This window comes from Mus caroli, unplaced genomic scaffold (assembly GCF_978045245.1).
Source record: "Mus caroli unplaced genomic scaffold, Mus_caroli_1 scaffold_4, whole genome shotgun sequence".
NCBI lineage: Eukaryota > Metazoa > Chordata > Mammalia > Rodentia > Muridae > Mus > Mus caroli.
The window spans coordinates 30534275-30554755 of NW_028227259.1; the positions used below are offsets into that span (position 1 = coordinate 30534275).

The window sequence follows — 20481 nt, forward strand, 5'->3', positions numbered from 1 at the left end:
CAGGTCATCCCATGCCATGATATGGGAGTTAGCAGGGTTTTGGACCTGTATCTGATCTATATGGGTCCAACTTTGAGGAGATAGGGGAGGAAGGGATGGAGGAGAGGAGATTCAAGGCAATCTAGCTACTACAGATGTTAAGCACAATGCCAATGATGTAGTGTTTCCTACTTAAAACTCAAACGTATAGAAAGTCCTTCCAAGAGCCAAGCAGATGGCTCAGCTGGTAAGATGCCTACTGTACAGGTGAGGACCTGAGTTCAGATTCCTTACCATACATATCAAAAACCAGAAGCAGCCCTATCTCTGTAATCTCAGTGCCAGGGAGACAGAAGGAGGCTGATGCCTGGAGTTTATCAGTCAGTCTGCACATACACAAGTGCACAGACATACACTCTCTGTCTGTTTCTGTCTCTCTTTCTGTCTCTCTGTCTCTCTGTCTGTCTCTGTCTCTGTCTCTGTCTCTGTCTCTCTCTCTCTCTCTCTCTCTCTCTCTCTCTCTCACACACACACACACACACACACACACACACACACACACACACATTTCTGACCTCCTTACTTATATCATCTCCATAGATTCTCAGTTTATCATTTTAGTTAGGTGGAAGCTATTCTATATCATATTCAGCAATAATTTGTCTTTTCTTTCCAGGAGCTTATGCAAAAACCTTAAATTTTTCTGAAGCCAAAAACAGTAAGGAGGACCTTACTTAGGCTCAGAGCTACCCTGAACAGCTTCGGGTAGGTGGATGGGGACTTCTATGTTCATTCTGTAAATCCCTCCAGATGGTTACTGAAACTAGAGTTTAAAGACGGCTCATTTTGGTTCCCGGTGAACAGTCTAGTCAGAACTCAAACTTACAGACTAGGTTTCCACCTATGCCCACCATTCTGACACCATTTTGAGGTTAGGGACAACTGAGCCCAGCAGAGGAAAAGGCTTTTCTCCTGATTTCTGGGTAAGTCAACAGAGAGTACCTGTAGCTGATGGGGAGTGTGCCAGGGTTTGCTTACTTACACAGTCCTGCAGAGGCAATGTGAGTAATGTTATACTTGGATATGTCTACCCATGCATGCAAACTTTGTTTCTCAATAGCTAAACTCTTTGCAAGGTCCCTGCACTGTATGTTATTTCTCTGATAAATGGATTTTTGTTGTTATGAAATGCTCCCTTGGCCTCCACACACCTCTTGTATTAATAGCACCTCCTCAGTCTCCTGGATTCCTCCTGTCCTGGCTTTCCCCTGTAGCCCATCTGTCCAGGTTCAGAGACAGCTTAGTGCTAGAGTGACCCAACAGTATGTTCAAGGCTCTGGTTTGATCCCCAGCACCCCCCCACACACACACACACAAATAAATTAACCCAATGTGTTTCCTGTGACTGGAATACTGATGGCTCCGGAACCTTTACCCCCTTCCTGTGAGAGGTTCAGCTGCCCCATTGTGAAGCTGACAACAGCTACCATTTGTTGCTTCCATTTTCTTCCCTACCTGCCATCTCTGGGGGTGATCTTTAGGCTCATTAGGATCATACTGCATTTAACCTTTAGCTGTCTGTTTCCAAGTGGCTTTTGAGCTGTTTCCTAACATACTTTCCACTGCCAATAACACACCACCACAAGCTGGAAGAAGACAGCTTGGAAGAAGACAGAGACACTGGAGTGCTGAGCAGACAGAAGCAGGGTTCATTTTGGCTCAGGAGTCTAGGCCAAGGCTTCAAGACCTTCTGATGATAGTTGTCATGCTGGCAGAATCCAGAGGCTGGCAGAGCATCATTGGGCAAGAAGCAGGGAGCTCCCTAGTCCCAGGGTCTGTGCCTGTGATCACAGATCTACTCACCCACTACCCACTCATCCATTACTAACACAGGCACATGAATCGCATTGTGCAGACAGGAGCCCCATCACCTCTTAAAGGACCACCCAGTTCCACCTTTTAATATCTCATACGTCCAACCAAATCTCAATGTGTGTTTCAGCAGGGACAAACTAGATTCAAACCATAGACTTGTATCTTTTCATGATTTTTTAAAGGTTTCTCTCGTGTTATGGTAAAATGTGTGATTTAAGATTTGTATGTGGTGAAAGCTATCTGATAAGTGTGTATTAGGGTGTCATTAAGGACAGCCACCGTGGTGCACACCCATCACTACCTAATTTCCTATCTCCCCAAATCCCCACCTCCATTCTCAGGCACTCTCCTTTTTGTCAGAGTTGGCTTCAGTGACTGCAGTATGTGTCCTTGGTCCACCTATTGTTACCATCGTATCAGTTTGCATAAGCTAAAACTTTGCAGCTACAAAAGATCCATTAGCCTCGAGGACCTTGTTCAATGCAACATGTTGCTATGGTTTTTCTATTGAAACAGCCATAGGAGTTCTAAGGAGACAGGCAGTAAGGTGAGCACACACAAAGTGCTTGCTTCTAACCCTCTCAGACTCTCCTGTGATACTTTGCTCCTGACGCCCTGCAGGCTGTGGCTATGAGAATCCCCAAGTGGGAGGGAGTCAGTGCTCCCACGAAGCACCTATGGACCACACCCCTGAGAGGATGTGTTTCTGAAACTGGGTTTGAAATCTGTGTGCAGTTGAAGAGACTACCTGAAACTGTGGAGTGTTTATGGGGCCAGGGACAATCTCACACTCTTGCAGCCGAGAAGCTCTGTCCTCCATGTGATGTGTCTGTGCAGTGTGTGTTTATGTTCATATATGTACATGTGCATGCATGTGGAAGCTAGAGGTCAACTTCAAGTACATTTCTCAGCCACTCTTCACATTATTTTGTTGAGAAAGGGTCTCACTAAACTCACTTGATCCAGCTGAGCTTTCTGGTCAGCCAGCCCCAGGGGTGCTCCAGACTTTACCTCCCCAGGGATGAACTTAAGACACATGTCATCAGACCTGGATTTTATGTGGGTGTCTGAGATCCAAACTCAGATCTTCATATTTACAAAGCAAAACACTTTACCAACTGAACCATCTCCCCAGCTTGCCATATTCTGTTCTTAAAACTAAAGTACTCAGGTTTTTTAGATTGCTAGCAAGGGACTGAGAATGTTGTCTGGATTTTTAGAAGTTATGTTACAAACTCAAAGAGAAAGCCAAGTGGCAAAACAAACAAACAAACAAACATCAGAGACACTGGAGTGCTGGTAAGCCCAGGAAAAGCCATACATGACATAGTAAGTGGACTAGGCATGTTCTGTGGTGCACAGAACATCACAGAAGCATATGCAGGTAGCTGCACATGGCTCTCTTGGATGGCCTCTCAGTTGAAACAAGGATTCCACTCACATCTCTTTTTCAAAAGACAGCTGCCTTCTGAGCTTTTACTTCAAGGAAAAGAGGAACCAGCTGGTCTCCAAGGGTGGGATGGTCCCCCCTACCTCTATCCTATTTCTGAAGAGATTGTTAAATTAGGGGCTTAACCTGCTTCCTTTTCCCTGGGAAATGAGCTCACCCCAGCACAGGCTGATTGATAGGCCTAGCACTGCACACAACGCTTACCTCCCTGCTCCCTCCTCCATCATTCACTGATCTTGCAGGGCTTTCCTGGTTGGGAAAGTCTCTCTGAGGACAGTCTTTGCTCTCAGTTTCCTTCTTAAACGCATACACATCTTTGTACTGGTATCTAAATCCCAGGTTTCATGTAACTTACAGAAACTTTGCAGAAGTGTTTTCTTTCTTTAAGAGACCTTGGCCTCTGCTGCTGGTGTGAGGAGCTCTGCTTTCTATAAATCTGTCGCTTTGGGAAGGGAAGAAAGGGCTTCTCTGTCTTGCAAAAGTGCCTGCTACAAAGCAAAGCAAACCATTTACAAGAGTTTGGTGTGATTCTGCTTATTGCTTTGGTTGACTTGGGGTCTCATGTAGCCTCAGCTGGCCAGGGTGCCACATGGCTGAGGATGACCATTGACTACTAATCCCCGACTCCATCTCCCAGATTCAGGTGCACGCACCCCAACATACAACTGAGGGTTATTTTTGTGTGGAGTAATGAGTCTTTTTTTTTTTTTATAGCAGCTGGGTTTTCAGTGTATTAAAATGTTTAGGAGGATCTAGAGAGACAGCTCAGTGGAGAAGAGCACTGGCTGCTCTAGCAGAGGTCCTGGGTTTAGTTCCCACCCCTCACATGGTGGCTCACAACATATGTAACTAAGTTCCAGCAGACCCAGTACTCTCTCTGCCCTTGGCCTCCACAGGCACTAGGCACACACATGGTGCACACACACATACTTGCAGGGGAAACATTCATACAAATAAAATAAAAATTAAATTAAAAACACATTAATAAAAAGGTAAAGGAGGGGCTGGGGAGATGGCTCAGTGGTCAAGAGTCATCTTCCAAAAGACCTGAGTTCAATTCCCAGCAACCACATGGTGGCTCAAACCATCTTCTATGGGATCCGATGTCTCGTCTGGTCCGAAGACAGGTACAGTATATTCATATAAATAAAATAAATGAATAAATAAATATTTTTTAAAAGGTAAAAGAATATGAGATTTCTCTGTTTTGCTTTTACTTTGTCTTTCTCATGGTCGTACAGGCAGAAGACAGGACCTTTCGCATGCTACGTAAGCCTCTATTGTGGAACCACACAGCACAGCCAGACAGATTGAGTCTTTGTATTTTTATGTGTATGGGTGTTTTGTCTGCTTACATGTCAGTACACAACATTCATGCCTGGTGCCCTTGGAGGCGGGGGAGGGGGTGCGAGGTGTGGGATCCTTTTGAACTGAACTAGAGATGGTTGTAAGCCACCATGTGGGTACTGAGAATCAAACCCAGGTCCTGTGGAAGAGCAGCCTGTGCTCTTAACTACTGAGGCATCTCCCCAGCCCCCAAAACTTGATATATTTAATAAACATCTCTAGTCAGGCCTTTGAGTTCACAGCACCCCAGGATTAGATGAAGCCTCAGGGAGCTGTTGAAGCATGGGTTCTGAGAAGCTCTTGATGGGTCAGAGATTTGGCATGGCTGAAACCTGCTGGTCAACAGGCCTGGGGACAGCCATCTGTGTCCTGAGCACCGAAGCACTTCTCTGTTCCCACACACCTTTTCCTGGTGCTTGGTCATAAAGTCCTCGGCTATGGACTCTCAGGGTAGAGTGAGCTGTCTGTTGCATACATGTCATCTCAGCACATAGCACTGGTAATAAACTGTGTCCCTATAAGCTTACTTCTCCTTGATGTCCTAACTAGCAGTTTAACTGCCCAGCAGAGGAATCAGGATCTTTACCCAGGAGGCAACTATTGTTTCCTTGGGGGCAAAACAAGTGCCAGTGACAACAGATGCCAAGTAATGCTAAGAGAAAAGGCATCAGCAAACCCAGGCACAGAAGAAAATGTTTACCTGAGGCTTACCTAAGCCTGGGTTTGGCTCCACCTAGATCCTGCATCAGAGCCACCAGCAGAGCGCTGGGAAAATGTAAACTGCTGGGCTGTCTTAGCCTCAGGGTTCCAGTGTGGGGTTTGGCATGGGTTCAATGGCTGGATATCCTACTGAGGCCCATAGACCTAGACCCCATTTTTGAAAAGTCCACATTTTGGAGGGAGGGGGGTCTTTACAAACCATCTACTCCTGGGGTAGATCCAGTTCAAGACAAGTGTACCAGTTCAGATAGAAACGGTGAGATTTAACATTGCCAACCGGACAAGTCCTAGAATCACTGAAGAGGCGAAGTTCAGAGCATGGCTATGAGGGAGCTCCTAGCTTGGGTTCGTTCACTGAGATGAGAAGCACCACCAATGTGGGCAATCCTGAGGCCTGGGCTGGGAACCTGGACGAAAAAAAGGAGAAAAGTATGCTGAGCTCCCTCGTTCTGCTTCCCAACTCTGGGAACTTCACACTCAGGCTGCCATGCCTCCCCTCCTGTAATGGACTATACCCTCAGGCCAAACTAAATCCTTACTCTCATAAGCTGATTTGTCACAGCAACAAGACAAGTGACCCTTGCAGAAGGGTCATACACAGACCTTTGTTTGGCACCTTTGACATCAGGCTTCTCTTTCTTCCATTAAAAGAACAGGTGACTGGGCAGAAAAGCATGATCTGTCTCCACTCAGAGGTCCCTTCAGTCCGTCCCAGTCAGCTTCAGTATGTTTTCTCTAGAACATTCTATTTGTCTACAAGGGTGAGCTGGGAGGACTCAGCCAATCAGGGAAGCCGTCCACTCCTCACCACCCCCAAGCTATTCTGACCCAGAAGTAAAGCACTGCCAACAGGTGAGCAGCAGTGGACTTGGGCTAAAGGGTTCATTGTTCCAGTGTCACTCATTGTTCCAGCACTGCTGAGTGTCACGGAGGCAGGCAGACACCTGGCTGGCCCCCAGGTTCCCTGAGCCTATCTACTCTTGATTACAAGTGGGTGGGTTCAGTGTACCTTGTGCTCTCACATGGCAGCCACACCCCCAGCCTCCTAATGGGCCTCCCCTTTGCTCTCTGCTCAGAGAATAATGATGGCCTTGAGAAGGGGGCAGAGAGGCTAACCTCTTTTCCAACTCTTCACGCTTGAAACTTTTACACCCACTTCTTTATCTAAGCAGGAAATCAGTCCAAATTACAATTCCTAGGATTCTACTTATTGCAAAAATTAATTCCATGGCCTAGATTAAATTGTTATTCAGCAAAATTTAAGACATAGCAAAAACAAAGTAAAGGAGACACTGGTGAGTATTCTGGCCTTGTTTATTAACAGCACTGCCTTGCTTTAAAACTGCTACTGGAACAGGGAGGTGGTGGTGCACGCCTTTAATCCCAGTACTCGAGAGGCAGAGGCAGAGGCAGGCGGATTTCTGAGTTCAAGGCCAGCCTGATCTACAGAGTGAGTTCCAGGACAGCCAGAGCTACACAGAGAAACCCTGTCTCAGAAAAAAACAAACAAACAACTGCTACTGGATACTGAAAACCACAGAGAGGCTGAGGTGCAGCGTGAGTAGATTAGCATCTCTGAGGGTAGAGATAGACCAGGGCTCCCATGTCCTAAGCAAGCCAAGCCTGCTAAGATGCACCCCAGCCCTAGCTCACATCATTTTACATCAGCTCTGGCTAAAAAATAAATTAGATGTGCTCATGGCTCCATGGTTAAGAATACTTACTGGTCTTGCAGAGGATCCAACACCAACATGGTGGCTCACAAACATTGTTAAGTCCAGATTCAGATCAGATGCCAACTTCTGGTCTCCAAGGGCACCAGGCATGCATGTGGCAGACATACATATATGCTCAAGAAACCCTCATATAGATGAAATAAAATAAATCTAAGAAACATTTAAATTAATATATTACATAAAATAATACATTAGAGAACACAGGTAATGAGTGTGAATGGAAAGCACTGCAGGAGCCATCTGTCTCTGTGCAGCTGATGGGGGTGAAGACAGGAGAGTCTCTAGTCAGACCTTGCACACAGCCGGGGTTCTGCTTAGAGACAAGGACTGACACAGATCAAAGTGTATCCTTCAAGAAAGGGTTTCCCCTCCCGAATCTGACTGTGCAATTAAGAGTCTTTTATCTGAAGTCAGTGCTGGAATCTGACTAAAGAAAAAGAAAATAACAGATGCAGTCAACCCTTACTGGTACAGGACACGTCACAGCCATGCCTCTGATACCAGATTGTATGACATGGTTCATGAACATCCAAAGGGTGAAGACAGGCTGGAAAGTGTGTGATACACACAACCTACAGAGCCAGTAAATATTCTCAAAGGATATTGTATCATTGTCCCGGGAGAACTGAGCTGGAAGACAGAACACAAAGTAACATAGACACAGGGAGGTGACCCACACCTGTGACCTCAGCTTTCCAGAGGTTGAGGCAGGAAAATTGATGCAAACTTGAGACTAGTCTGAACTGAAGTGAGACTATGTCTCAAAAACCAAAGAAGGTAAATAATGACAATTGCCAAGGCCTGACATTATTTTGGACATGACTTTGCATGAATAAATCAGACATGTAGAAAAACAAAGTAGACTAGCTACAAAGCTGCTGGCTAGGATTATTCCCTGAATTTAGGTCCAGAGGCGATGTTCAAGCTCTTGTCTTGACTTTTCCCCCATTTTCTGACTACTTACAATAACACGTATCCTTCCTCTTTCTCCTCCTCTCCTTTTCTTTCCCATCTTCCTTCTTTGGGAGGCAGTGTCCCATATAGCCCAGGCTGACCTCCAATTCCATATGTATCAGTTTGATTTCCTAACTCTCCTATCTCTACCTCCCCAGCACTGAGATCAAAGTTGTATGTCACTACATCTGGCTTGTGCTGGCTGGTTTTGTGTGTCAACTTGACACAGGCTGGAGTTATCACAGAGAAAAGAGTTTCAGTTGAGGAAATGCCTCCATGAGATTCAGCTGTAAGGCATTTTCTCAATTAGTGATCAAGGGGGGAGGTCCCCTTGTGGGTGGTGCCATCCCTGGGCTGGTAGTCTTGGGTTCTATAAGAAAGCAAGCTGAGCAAGCCAGGGGAAGCAAGCCAGTAAGAAACATCCCTCCATGGCCTCTGCATCAGCTCCTGCTTCCTGACCTGCTTGCGTTCCAGTCCTGACTTCCTTTGGTGATGGATAGCAACGTGAAAGTGTAAGCCGAATAAACCCTTTCCTCCCATTTTGCTTCTTGGTCATGATGTTTGTGCAGGACTAGAAACCCTGACTAAGATATAGCTTAAGCAAGACTGCTTGCCTACATATGGGGGAGTGTGTGTATACTGTGTACAAGCCTGGCACCTGCAGAGACTAGGAAAGGGGTCAGACTCCCTGGAATTGGAGTCAGGGGTAGTAATGTGCTGCCTGATGAAAGTGTCTGAAACTGGATCGGGTCCCCTCCAAGAGCAGCAGGTGCTCTTAACTGCTGAGCCAACTCCAACTCCTCCCTTGAGACTGTTAGTCGCATGCTCTGTTAGGAACACTGACATTGCCACTGTTGCTGGAACTCTTCAAATGGACAGTGTGTTTCCTCTCTATGGAACTTATAAAATAGAGTTCCATCCCAAAGCTGGAGTTGGTTTGCTTGGTGCTCCCATGTCCTAGAGGTTACAACTGGACCTTCCCATGATCTCCATCTTCTTCAAATGGAAGACAGCCTGGAACATACTAACTTGTATCCCTCATAAGGGTGTGTTGAAGTCCTATCCCATGTGTGATGCTCTGAAATGGTCACATAAGCTCAAAGGTTGAAGGCTTCATCCATGATGTACTGTGTACAGAGGTGGGGCTTCAGGGAAGCAAGGAGATCTGTGTGGCAGGCTTATAATTTGATGGACACTTAGGTAGTGGCACTTATTTGAAGAGAATGGGACCTTAGGGGCTGCATCTTGTTCCCAGCCCTTTCCCAATACCCCTTTCTGGATGTCATGAGGCCAGCAGCTTTACTCCTTACCACGACACAGACACAAAGTAACAGAGCCAGCTGACCAGGGACAGATATCAACAAGCAAAACATCCCTTTTCTACTTGCAATTGTTAGTACTCATGGTCAGCACGGCTGGGTTTGTAGTCACCCAGGAAACACACCTCTGGGTGTGGATGTGAGGCTGTTTCTACAGAGCTTTAATTGGAGAGGGAAGATCTGTCCTAAATCCCTAGAGATGGGTCCTGTGGGCTGGGATCCAACCTGAATAAAAAGAGTGGAAGGAGAAAGCCAGGTGAGCACTGGTGTTCACTGCGGATATGATGTCATCTGGGTCCCTGTGCCACCTCTGCAATCCTTTCCCCACCATGGTGGTCTGTTTCCCTTTAAAATATGGGCCAAAATAAAGCCTTCCTCTTTAGATGGCCTCTTGCCAGTTGTTTGTTTGGTCAGAACAAGGAGAAATTAACATACTTTCCTTTGGCATTGTGTCAGTAGCTAAAATCTGACAAAAATCCTGGTAACTGCAAAGTGACTTTGTGAGGAAGTGGGGTCTGAAATGAAGTGGGTAGGTACTTGATTCAACCTGGCAGCCCTCTGAGAGAAGAGAGCTGAAAAGAAAGAGCACTATGTGTAAACACAGGCCTGGCAACAGCAAAGCTAGAAATAGTTCAACCAAATGACAGGATCAGGGGCTGTGCCAGAACTCTCAGAGATGGTGAGGCTGGGAGGACCCTCTCCCTGAGCCTTGGAGACACAGGGCCTTGAAGACCTATTGTGCTTATTATGTCAAAGTCTTTTCCCTCAGACTGTCCTAATATGGTCAGGTGTCCCTGCTGCCCTAGGTCCAAACACCCAGAGAACTACAGTTCTTGTGTTACTGTACCAGCCCCTCCAGCAAGCCTGCACCCCAGCAGACTCCTTAGCCTTCAGAAGCCTGTTTCCCAAGTTTCAGAGTCATCCCAGAGAACCTGAACCTGAACAGAGCAGGTAGACAGGCTGCCAGACCCTTCCAAGACAGAAAATTCCCTGGATCATTTAAGGAAAGACACTTTAGAGGAGAGGGTGTCTGGAAGGCTCAGCAGATGGTGAAACAGTTAGAGAGGCAGCCTAGGAAAGCTGTTCACATTGTTAGGGGAAAGGAACGTGGCTGGGCGAGTGCCTCAGAGCTGAGCTGGCGGGAGCCCACACCTATCTTCCCCCAGCTCCTGCCAGCACCTCCCTCTGGCCAAACAACATTTGCCTCCTCTATCAGGATTCAAGGACATGGTCAGCTGGAGATCCTAGACCAGATCGACAAGATAGCAAAAGCAAGAGTATGTGGAGCATGGGTAAGGGGGGCTTCTGTAGTCACTTCCCCCTAGGGGAGTCAACCAGGGCCAGGCCCAGATGCAGGGGAGCAAGGATCAAAGAACATGCTAGCCATGCACTCAACTGTGAGCAGACGCTAGCCTTCAGTATCGAGAAGAAATACAAAAGGGAATGAGCAGAGGAGGATGGGCAGGGAAGGTCAATAGATACCAGAAAGGAAGCTTTAAAATAGGGCTCTGATGAAGGCCACCCTCCATTCCTTACCCATGATGCTCTGTTAACCTTTCTATTCGTGGTTCGTTTTCACCTGAGAAAATTTTACACTACCCCAGTGTGGAGGTTTGAGTGAGAATGGCCGCCATTTGCACACATGTGGAATAATACCTGGTCCCCAGTTAAATGAACTGTTTAGGAAGGATTAGGAGGTGTGGCCTTGTTGGAGGAGTATGTCACTGGGGGTGAGCTTTGAGGTTTCGAAAACTGAGATCAGGTTCAGTCTATCTGTCTGTCTGCTTGTCTGACTGCCTGTCTGCCTGCTCCCCCCTTCTCTCTTTGCCTTGTGCTTATGGATCAGATGTGATCTCTCAGTTACTGTTACAGCACCTAGCCTGCCTGCTGCCATGCTCCCTGCTATGACAGTCATAGACTCACCCTGTGACCCCAGAAATAAATTTGGTCATGGTCTCTTCACAACAACAGAAACATAACTAAGACACTAAGGCAATAGGTATAGCAATCAAACATTAAAGAGACATTTCTTTTTAAACAATGCTTTGTATGCCTCTAATTTATTGTCTCTTAAGACCAGATGCAAGTTTACATACCAATGAGATGGATGTGCTTGTTTATGTTTACATAAGGAACTGACTTATGGCTAAAAATTTAGAGCACAGGATGGAGGCCATCTTTGATGTTCTCCAGAGGTGAGCGATGGTTGTGCATATTTGTGTGTAGCAAGCATGTGTGTGCATATCTGCATATGCATGTGTGCATTGATACACCTATCTACAAATACACGTGGGGGCTGCAACACCGATGTCAGGTTTCTTCTCCACTCTCTTTCCACCTTATATACTGAAGTAGGGTCTCTCACTTAGCCATGAGTGTGACAATCCAGAGAATGCAGATGGCTACCTTGCTTCAGGGACTGCTCGTCTCTGTGTCCCCAGCCCCAGAGTTATGGGGCCACCAATGAGGTGCTTCTGCATTTAGTGAGCACTGAGGTTCAAACTCAGGTCTTTACTAATATACAACAAACACTTTACACACCAAGCCATTTCCCCATCCCGGATGAATATTTTGATTTTCTAATAATTAGTACTAAGGACTTCCCCTCACATAAATATAAAGTACAAATTCTGCCCTAATTCCAACCCACCATTCATTGATCAATTGTTTAAAAATCTCCAATCAGCTCAAACAGGAGTTTTTAAAATCAAACAATCCAACCCAAAGATGCATCGCGTTGATACATTCTGAGGAATGATGGCAAGAAAACAACAAGGTTTGTTTTCTGTAATTAAACGGTTTTATTTCTATAAGAACAAAGACTTCCGTATGTACAGATAAAACACCACAAGTCACAGCATACAACAATCTTGGACCTGCGTTGCATGCTTCGGGCATTGTTCTCTGTTCTCTGGTGCTGTGCTATGACAGCATGACCAATGAGCCCACAGGCTGTCCATCCATTTCCCCACCACTACCCACTAGTGGCCTGTAACTTCAACCATGCCATCTAACAGCATACTCCCACCTCCCTGCTGTACCCAGCCCTGCCTACTCTTGCCCAGACTCATGATGACTTTGATAGCATCACTGTCAACCCAGAGGAGAGCAGGCAACCTCTACCCTTCCTGTCTCCCTGAACAGGCTCAGACCTCAGTTCCTCAGTGACCCATCTTGTATCTGGTACAGTCTACATCTGTCCTCTCCATGGCTAACATTCATCACTGGCCCGGCCCCTTAGGGCTCCATGGGCTCCATCTCCTGACCCTCTGGCCCACTCTAAGCCCGATAGAAGAAGAATGTGGTCTTTCCACTCTCCCTCTTCCTAGATATAGAAACTAACATACACAATGGCTGCCTGTGTTGTTGTAAGACTCCCCTGCCAATAGTTACTGGGAAAGTGACAGACTAGCGGAAGCTACACACTGTAGAGTACTTCAGAGTTCTTAGAGCCATTCATTGTCTTCCATGCAGCCCTTAGTACACTCCAGAGGGTTAAGGGGAAGCAGAGTTAGTTCTGAGAATGATGTATCCTAGCCACACCTTGCCTCCTAATCCAGTGGAAACCAGTACCCGTGTCTACCCCTAGGGCCATGTACTAGGACAGCCTATCAACAACCAGTCTCTCTAGGTCTGATGACTTAGCCCTGTGGGGTGTGATAGCATATCTTCCCCATGACCTTCATCTCAGGAGACAGAAGTGGGAGGCATGTGTCCACTCCCATTCTCCATACAGCTCCAGAGCAAGACCATCTCATGCTACTAGATTAGCTCCTTCATGCTGTCCATGCTCCCCATCACTAGCCAGGTAGACTCCAAGCTGCAGTCTTCCAGGCTGCAGTGAGCAGAAGAGATGATCAATCTGCATTCCCCCTGCTAATAGCAGCAGCCCTCAGTGTACAGGATGCTTCTAGAAGAGATCCATATGTGCTAATACTCAGCAAGTATGCAATCAGACACTGCCTCATATGCCGGGACCTATAAAGACCATAGAGCATGCAGGGCAAACAACCACAGCCCAGGTCTGAACTGGTGCTGCTGTGTACAAGGGAGACCACATGGCATACTTAAAATATCACCTGCCAATCTTGTGGTTCTTACTTACATCCCACATAAGCCATGGTGGTTTCCCAAGGGATGGGAAGTGACTGTGCAACAGGAAGTCTGCTGTTAATCTCAGGATTAACTACTTAAACAACTTGAGCTTACACATGACCTTGAGCCCATGGTATTGACTGGGGTGCATGCTAGCTTTCTTAAGGAGACAGGAACAGGGAGGAGAGCATGGTTGCCTCTATGAGAAGGGGGATGGGGCATCTGGAGTGCACCTGGCTGCTTAGCATGACTGTAACTGTGCACATGCCTGCCTACACCCTATAGCACAGACTTAGGCCTGGATAGCATGTGACCACAGAGAGAAAGGATCGTAACTAAACTACTATCAACAGAAGCAAAGGAAAAAGAACAATTTAGGGATACTGTACCCCCACAGGAAAAGTCATGCATACAACAAAGGCTGCCTTCTGCCCAGCTTGGCTTTGCTGGTTCCTCTGTTCACATACTGGCTGGACACTCTTAAGTATCTGAGGGACCTCTCTCTTTTCTTAGCTCCTTTTTTTAAAAAAAAAAAAATATATATATATATATATATATATATATATATATATATATATATTTATTTATTTATGTGGCTAGGATTGGACTTGGGGCCTTATACATCCCAAGTTCTACTTCCACTCACTACATTCATATATTCATTCTCTCTTTCTGTCTCTGTCTGTCTCTGTCTCTGTCTCTCTCTTGAAAGTGAGTTGCCCAGGATGGTCTGGAACTTGATATTCTCCACCCTCTGGAGTGGGATGATCAGCCTGGGCTACCCACTCAGGCTTTGAATTTCCAGAGCTCTTGGCATATGCTTAAACAGGAGTCAGTGTGCTGAGGTGCTGTCTTCAGGTCTGACTTGGCAGACACGTAGCTGGGTCCTGACACCCTGTAAAGTGTGGCCTGGATGGCAAAGGGACCCTAGATGTGGTTATGCCAAAGCCCTTGAGATGAGATAAAACTCTACCTCGTCACCTCCGGAAGGCCTCAAGCTGCCTCATGTTGAAAAAAGGTTTTCCCAGCTGTGCACTTAGAGGACACACACACTTGCAGCTGGGTCCTTTAGATGGTTCTGATGTAAGTGACAGGAGGAGAAGTAAGAGACACAATCAATACAGTCAGAGGGACAAGAGGAAGATGCCCTGAGCCAAGGGAAGCAGGCAGCCTCCAGTAGTCACCAAGGGCAGAACCAGGCTTTCCTAGGGGCACACAGCCCTGCCACACGCTAGCCCCCCACCCCCACCCCCGGAGATGATAAAACTGCATTGCCATGAGCTGCTATGCTTCTGCTCATCTGCTTCAGCAGCCGCGGAGGATTCAGAGTCAGTGTGAGCTCGTAATAATCTGGTCACCTCTGCGTTCCTCCATGAGCAATAGACAGGGGAGGAAAGGAGTCTGTGAGAGAGAAGGGGAGGGGAGAGGAAGAGGAAGGAGAGGGAGTGGAGAAGCAGTTAGACCTAGAAGTGTTGAGGGAGAGACGGTGCTATGGGGGCAGGAGGGGCAGGAGGAAGCAAGGCAAACCCCACTATGAGAGTACTACTGTTCATTGCCCATGCAGAGCTGGCTCTTCCTAGTTGGGCTCCTCTGGGAGACCGAGGTTAGGTCAGACACCTCAGCCTTTCCTTGAGGGCCACAGGCTAGGGGACCAGCAGAAAGCAGAGTGGTTCTGCAGCCTGTGCTGCAGACCCAGACCTTTCTCTACACCTTGCTGCCTCAGTCCTGCTCCAACAGAGACTCACCCCTGGGCTATCCCGGAGAGTATCCCGCCCCCCCCCCCCTTCTGAAGCTGAGGGGATCTGGACCCCCTTCTCCTGTAATATGAGTAGTCTCTAATTAGGGTAGGGTGACCTCAAACTGTCTCTATCTGTAGGGACTCTATTTCCAAACAATAGTAAATCCTGAGGGTCAACAGAGGACACCTAGCACCTACCTGCCACCCTCAGTCCCTACCTTTGTCCCTGCCACACTGTCAGCTCCCAAAACCGCTGTGAGCCTCTGTCAGGCATGTTGGTCTTCAGAAGTCTTAGTCAAGCACACCTTGCCCTCCTGGGCGGCACACAGCCCAGCAGCCCAGCAGCTCATCCACCCAGCCGCCCAGCTGCCCAGCTGCCCAGCCGCCCAGCCGCCCAGCAGCCCAGCAGCCCAGCCGCCCAGTAGCCCAGCAGCCCAGCAGCCCAGCAGCCCAGCAGCCCAGGTCATCAGGCTGGTTTGCACTTTGCCTCATATGGGCAGTATCTCCCCATGAAGTGCTCATCTTCAACTCCACCCCACATGGCTGGGCTCTTCACCAGATGCCCACCGGGGACCAGAAGTGTCATATAATTTTCCTGGTTCCCATGGGCTGCTGCACCAGGCCCAGCTGCCAGAGGGCAGAGCAAAACAGCCTGACTAACCTGTGCTAAAGTCCCTTGTCAACAAACTGAAACTAAACTGTTATCTGACTTCCAAGTAATCAGTAGTCAAGTTCTCCAAAGAGGCCCTTCCCTAAGTTCCCTGCCTTTAGCCTTACACCAGCTAATCCTTGCAGATCACACCAGAAGGAAGCAGTGAGGTGTTTAACAATCCAGTGTCCTCTGCTTCTGCTGGCCTAGGCCTGTCTTTAAGTAGCCCTCCTCTTCCCCAGGTCTGCTACCTCGGCACTTCTATTCCATGGGCTCAAGTGCAGCCTGCCTCTAGAATCAATGCAAGTAAAAGCAGGAATCTAATTCCACATGGGTTCTTCCCAGGCTACAGCCTCTTCCCAACTGCTCCCTGCTTTTCCCTCTGCCTCACAAGGCTTGAGGCAGGATATGAACCCATCAAACACCAGGCCCCAATCTGACTTCCCTGATCCCACTGTCCTACTTTTTTCCTCTACAAGCGAAAATCTAGGAGCCTATCTACTGGCCTAGAGAGTGACACAGAGAGTCACCATAGCTTGCAAGTGGCGTTGCCATCACAGATCTCCTCAAGCCCTCAATCCCAAGAGATCAATTCCCCTACCCCAACCTTCCCAACTGCAAACTCCCACTCATTCCCTGACATCAGTCCTTGCTCCCTGTGCTGTGATTTTTTTTTTCCTGGAGAGTGTGACTAAATGTCCACTCATCCCAGGGAGGGCAGTGACTACAGACCAAAGAAACCATTTCACTGAGTCTAGATTAGATAACCAGTGGATCTATTCCGAATAATTATATGAGCGTGGGTGACACAAAGTTGTCACCAAAGGGCCCACTACAGGCTGCAAAGATGGCTCAGTGAGTAAGGGTGTCTGCCCACCACCAAGTCTGATAATGTGAGGTCAATTCCTGGGATCCACATTGTAGAGAGAACCCACTCCCAAAAGTTGTCCTCTGTCTTCCACACACATGCTGTGGAAGTGAGCACACACACACACACACACACACACACACACACACACACACAGTAGCATTTTGTTTTGTTTTTTATGACTTACTCCAGCATGATTAAGGACTCACAGAATCTGCATCCCTGGAGCTCCTTGCATGCTTTGAAGACATCTCTATCTCCTCTCCCCAGCAACTGCTTACAGCTTAGATGATGATCTCCACGGAGGCTCCATGAATTCCTAAGCCTCTTGAGCTTTCTGAGACTTCTGCCCCCACCCCTGCCTCACCACCTACACACAAGGCAGAGTTTCCCATTTTCAGGGCATGGCTACACAACACTCCCTCAACTAAGGAACCCCCCCCCAAAAAAAAACCACTGACTTCCCAAGAAGCCTTGTCCTTTGACCCCTGTCTATCCCCAGTAAGTCCACTGGGCACTTCTATTCTATTTCAGGTAGTGACCAGAATGAAACTGTTTAAGCCCCACAGCTGCTGGACTTTCTCTCTCTTCCCCCTCACCTCTTTCCAACCAAGAGGGGTCTGTACTGTGACAATCCTGTGACCTTCCCTCCCAGTTGCCCAGTACCTCCCGGGGATCCTCCTAATGTGCCAGTGGGGCTGCAGGATGGCATGGAGTTTCCTGTGAGACCTTGTAATTCCACTCATGTTGTTCCATCCAAGGGAAGTGAAAATGCACACACAGAGCTATGCACCACACACATCTTTACTGTGCACACACAGAGCTAAAGAGCAGACACAACTCAAATGTTCATCAGCCAAGTAAAGGAACAGACAAAATACAGAATACTACATAATGGAATACTAGTCAGCCATCAAAAGAAACAAAGCATTCCTGTGCTTGGCTAAATCTTGAAAGTATTATTGCTAAAAGAACCATCAAAGAGCACACAGTGAATGATTCTGTTTGCAGGAATGCTCAGAACAGGCAGCTCACAGAGGCAGACGGCAGCTTCATGGCAGCCTGAGGCTGGAAAGAGTGAAGGAGCAGCAGTAGCCCTGAAGAAGGCTCTACACCTTCTGAATCTGTGAGCAACCTCGGGACTGGAGGCCTTCAGTGGGAGAGCTGTACAGCATGCGAATGGGGTTTCAACTCTGAAGTTCATGGTTACCTGATTAACAGGTTCTGCCATTATCAAGTGTGACTCCAGAACATAGTACAGGGACTAGAAAGATGGCTCAGTGGGTGGAAGCTGGCATTCAATACCTGGGACCCACGTGGAAGGAAAGAAGCAACCCTCCAACCATACAAAATAAATAAATGCTTAGAAACCAGAAGCAGGGTGACTAGAGATGGTTAGCAGAGTACCCAGGTGTGGTCCTAGAACCACATGGTGACTTATAACTATCTGTAGTTCCAGTCTGAGGAGATCTGTCTTCTTCTGGCCACCTACATGCATGTGACACACACACATTAAAAATTATAAGCCTTCATAAAATAAACACTTAGCAAAGCCACATAGGCTTCTGCATAGACACACACTTAGAAATGCATACTCTCGCTGATATGTTAACCGCAGCTTGTGCTCAATGGAGGGGTGAAAGCTGGCATGTGTGTGTCCAGGTGCATTTGTGCACATGCATATGGAGGTCAGGGTAGATCTCAGCAGTCTTCCTCAATTGCTCTCCACCTCTTTTTGAAACAAGGTCTCTCTCTGAACTCAGAGCTTAGTTTTAGGTGTATGATCCAGCCACCATGCTCCAAGGGTCCTCTCTGTCTCCCTAGTACTGGGACAGACATGTACTGCTACATCTGTGGCTCCTTGTGGTTTCTGAGGGACCACACTCTGCTTCTTATTCTTATTCTTATTCAGCAAACACGTTACTGACCAAGTCATTACCTCGCCCAGATATGATTCTACTTTCTGAACAGTCTACAGTGAGCAAGAGGTGAGACTACACTAAAATAGCCAATCTCCTTCCTTATCTAGTCCGTTTTAAGAATGAAGTCACAAATGATCATTGGTATTATCCTAGGAAGAATGGCAGAGATATAGATAAAAAGCAATTGGGTGGCTCCCAGGGAAGTTCTCAGTAGATGGAAACACCTGCAATCAGCAAGCTGTAATGATTAACATGAAGTGGTCCAGTGAAGGGCTGAGGAGCTTCACCTCAAAAGCATCTCCCAGGCAACCCCACTCATCCTCAGGGCCAGAGAAGGGACCCCTGATCTTCCATTTCCAGTATGCTTTAAAAAAAAAAACAAACTTAGCAGGCCTTGGGTATCATTTTTGATAGGCAGGCAGTATCTCCAAGAGCCTCAGTTTGAACTCTTCTCTACCATCACCCTACATTCACTGAAAGTGAGGTAAACTGCTCTTGAGCCCATAGCAGCCCCCGTGGGACCCCAGAGAACCAGGCAACAGGGTGTATCCTTCATGGTCCACAGGGCACCTTGGTCTGCATACCACAACAGCCACCAGGGTTTAAGACCACAGCTTGCTTTATCCCAGTGCAGATGAGATGGTCAAGCAGCAGCAGAGGTTAGACTGCCTTAATACTGGCTTGGGTAAGCAGAAGAAACAACCAAGTTGGTAACAGAGCAATTGTCTGAAGATATCAACCCCTGCCCCCAGGCAAGCATCACAAAAACACACAAAGTATTATTAGAACCTCTAAGCCTACTTGGTAAGAATTATAACAACAGGGAAAAAAATCCGGGGGAAGAGTCTGTAAAGACAAGCAAAATGGCTTGAGAAAAAGGGACTGAATTACATCTCAGTGCTCACAAGACAGACACTTGGTGCTGGGGTGTGGGTGCAGGGTCTGGGCCTGTCCCATCAAGCCAGCTTCCTGCAAGTGACTGGCATGTCTGTTCCTTAAGGCCAAGTTTCCTATGAGTGACATGTCTGTTCCTTGGGGGCAAAATTGTGTGTATTTACACAGGTGCCGCTTTCTCAACATCTGCCTAGAGTACTTGCAGCTGGTGATGGGTGGTAGAGGCAGCACCTGCTACATCCCACAGCAGACTCACTGCCTTTAACAATTTCCTATCAGCTGGAGCTGAGCAGCCCCTCCTGCTTTCTTGCTGTCAAAAAGGCTCCCATGTTGCTGTAATACAGCATACAGTACTGATGTCCCCAACCCCCGTGTGTGTATGCCCATGAAACCTCACATGCTTGGACTGGCCAGAGTGTGGAAAATGGCAACGACCCAAGTTGCAACATTCCTTGAAGTCAAAACTGCTTCAAGCTCTTTCAAACAACGCATAGAGCCGCCTAAGAGAGGAGTGGGCAGGCTGTGAGGGAAAGACACCCAGGTCCCCACACCCGTGTCATACTGGGAAAATGACAACCCCCATGATCTCTGAGAAACAGCCTGCTTAGGAGGGTGACTTTGTTTTACACTTTTGGCACAAAGCCACATTCCTTACCTAAGGTCTCACACACACACACACACACACACAGTGCCTTTTCAGGCCTGCTCACCACCCTGTGGTTTTAGCCCGTGGGGTCTTGGCTAGGGGAGCCCTGGACTGAGCTGTGAACCTGCAGAGCACTTGCCACGAGCAGCCACCCCAAGCGATCCCAGGTCTTTCAAGCACTCAGGAGGGTTTGCGCTCCGGGTCCTTTCCTTCGGACCTGCGTGGACCTCATTATCTCAGAAACCGAGGTCCGGCAGCGCAATAGGGCAGCATCGGACCATCTGACTCG

At 47.5% G+C, this 20481-nt stretch overlaps 1 long non-coding RNA gene across 1 annotated transcript; it reads right to left on the reverse strand.

The window, feature by feature from the left end:
• Window positions 1-3300: 3300 nt before the first annotated feature.
• On the reverse strand, window positions 3301-6314 carry LOC147005116 (uncharacterized). Its single transcript, XR_015046899.1, has 2 exons — window positions 5975-6314; window positions 3301-5778 (listed from the first exon to the last, which is right to left on the reverse strand). It is a non-coding gene; the product is annotated as an uncharacterized LOC147005116 (long non-coding RNA).
• Window positions 6315-20481: the final 14167 nt, after the last annotated feature.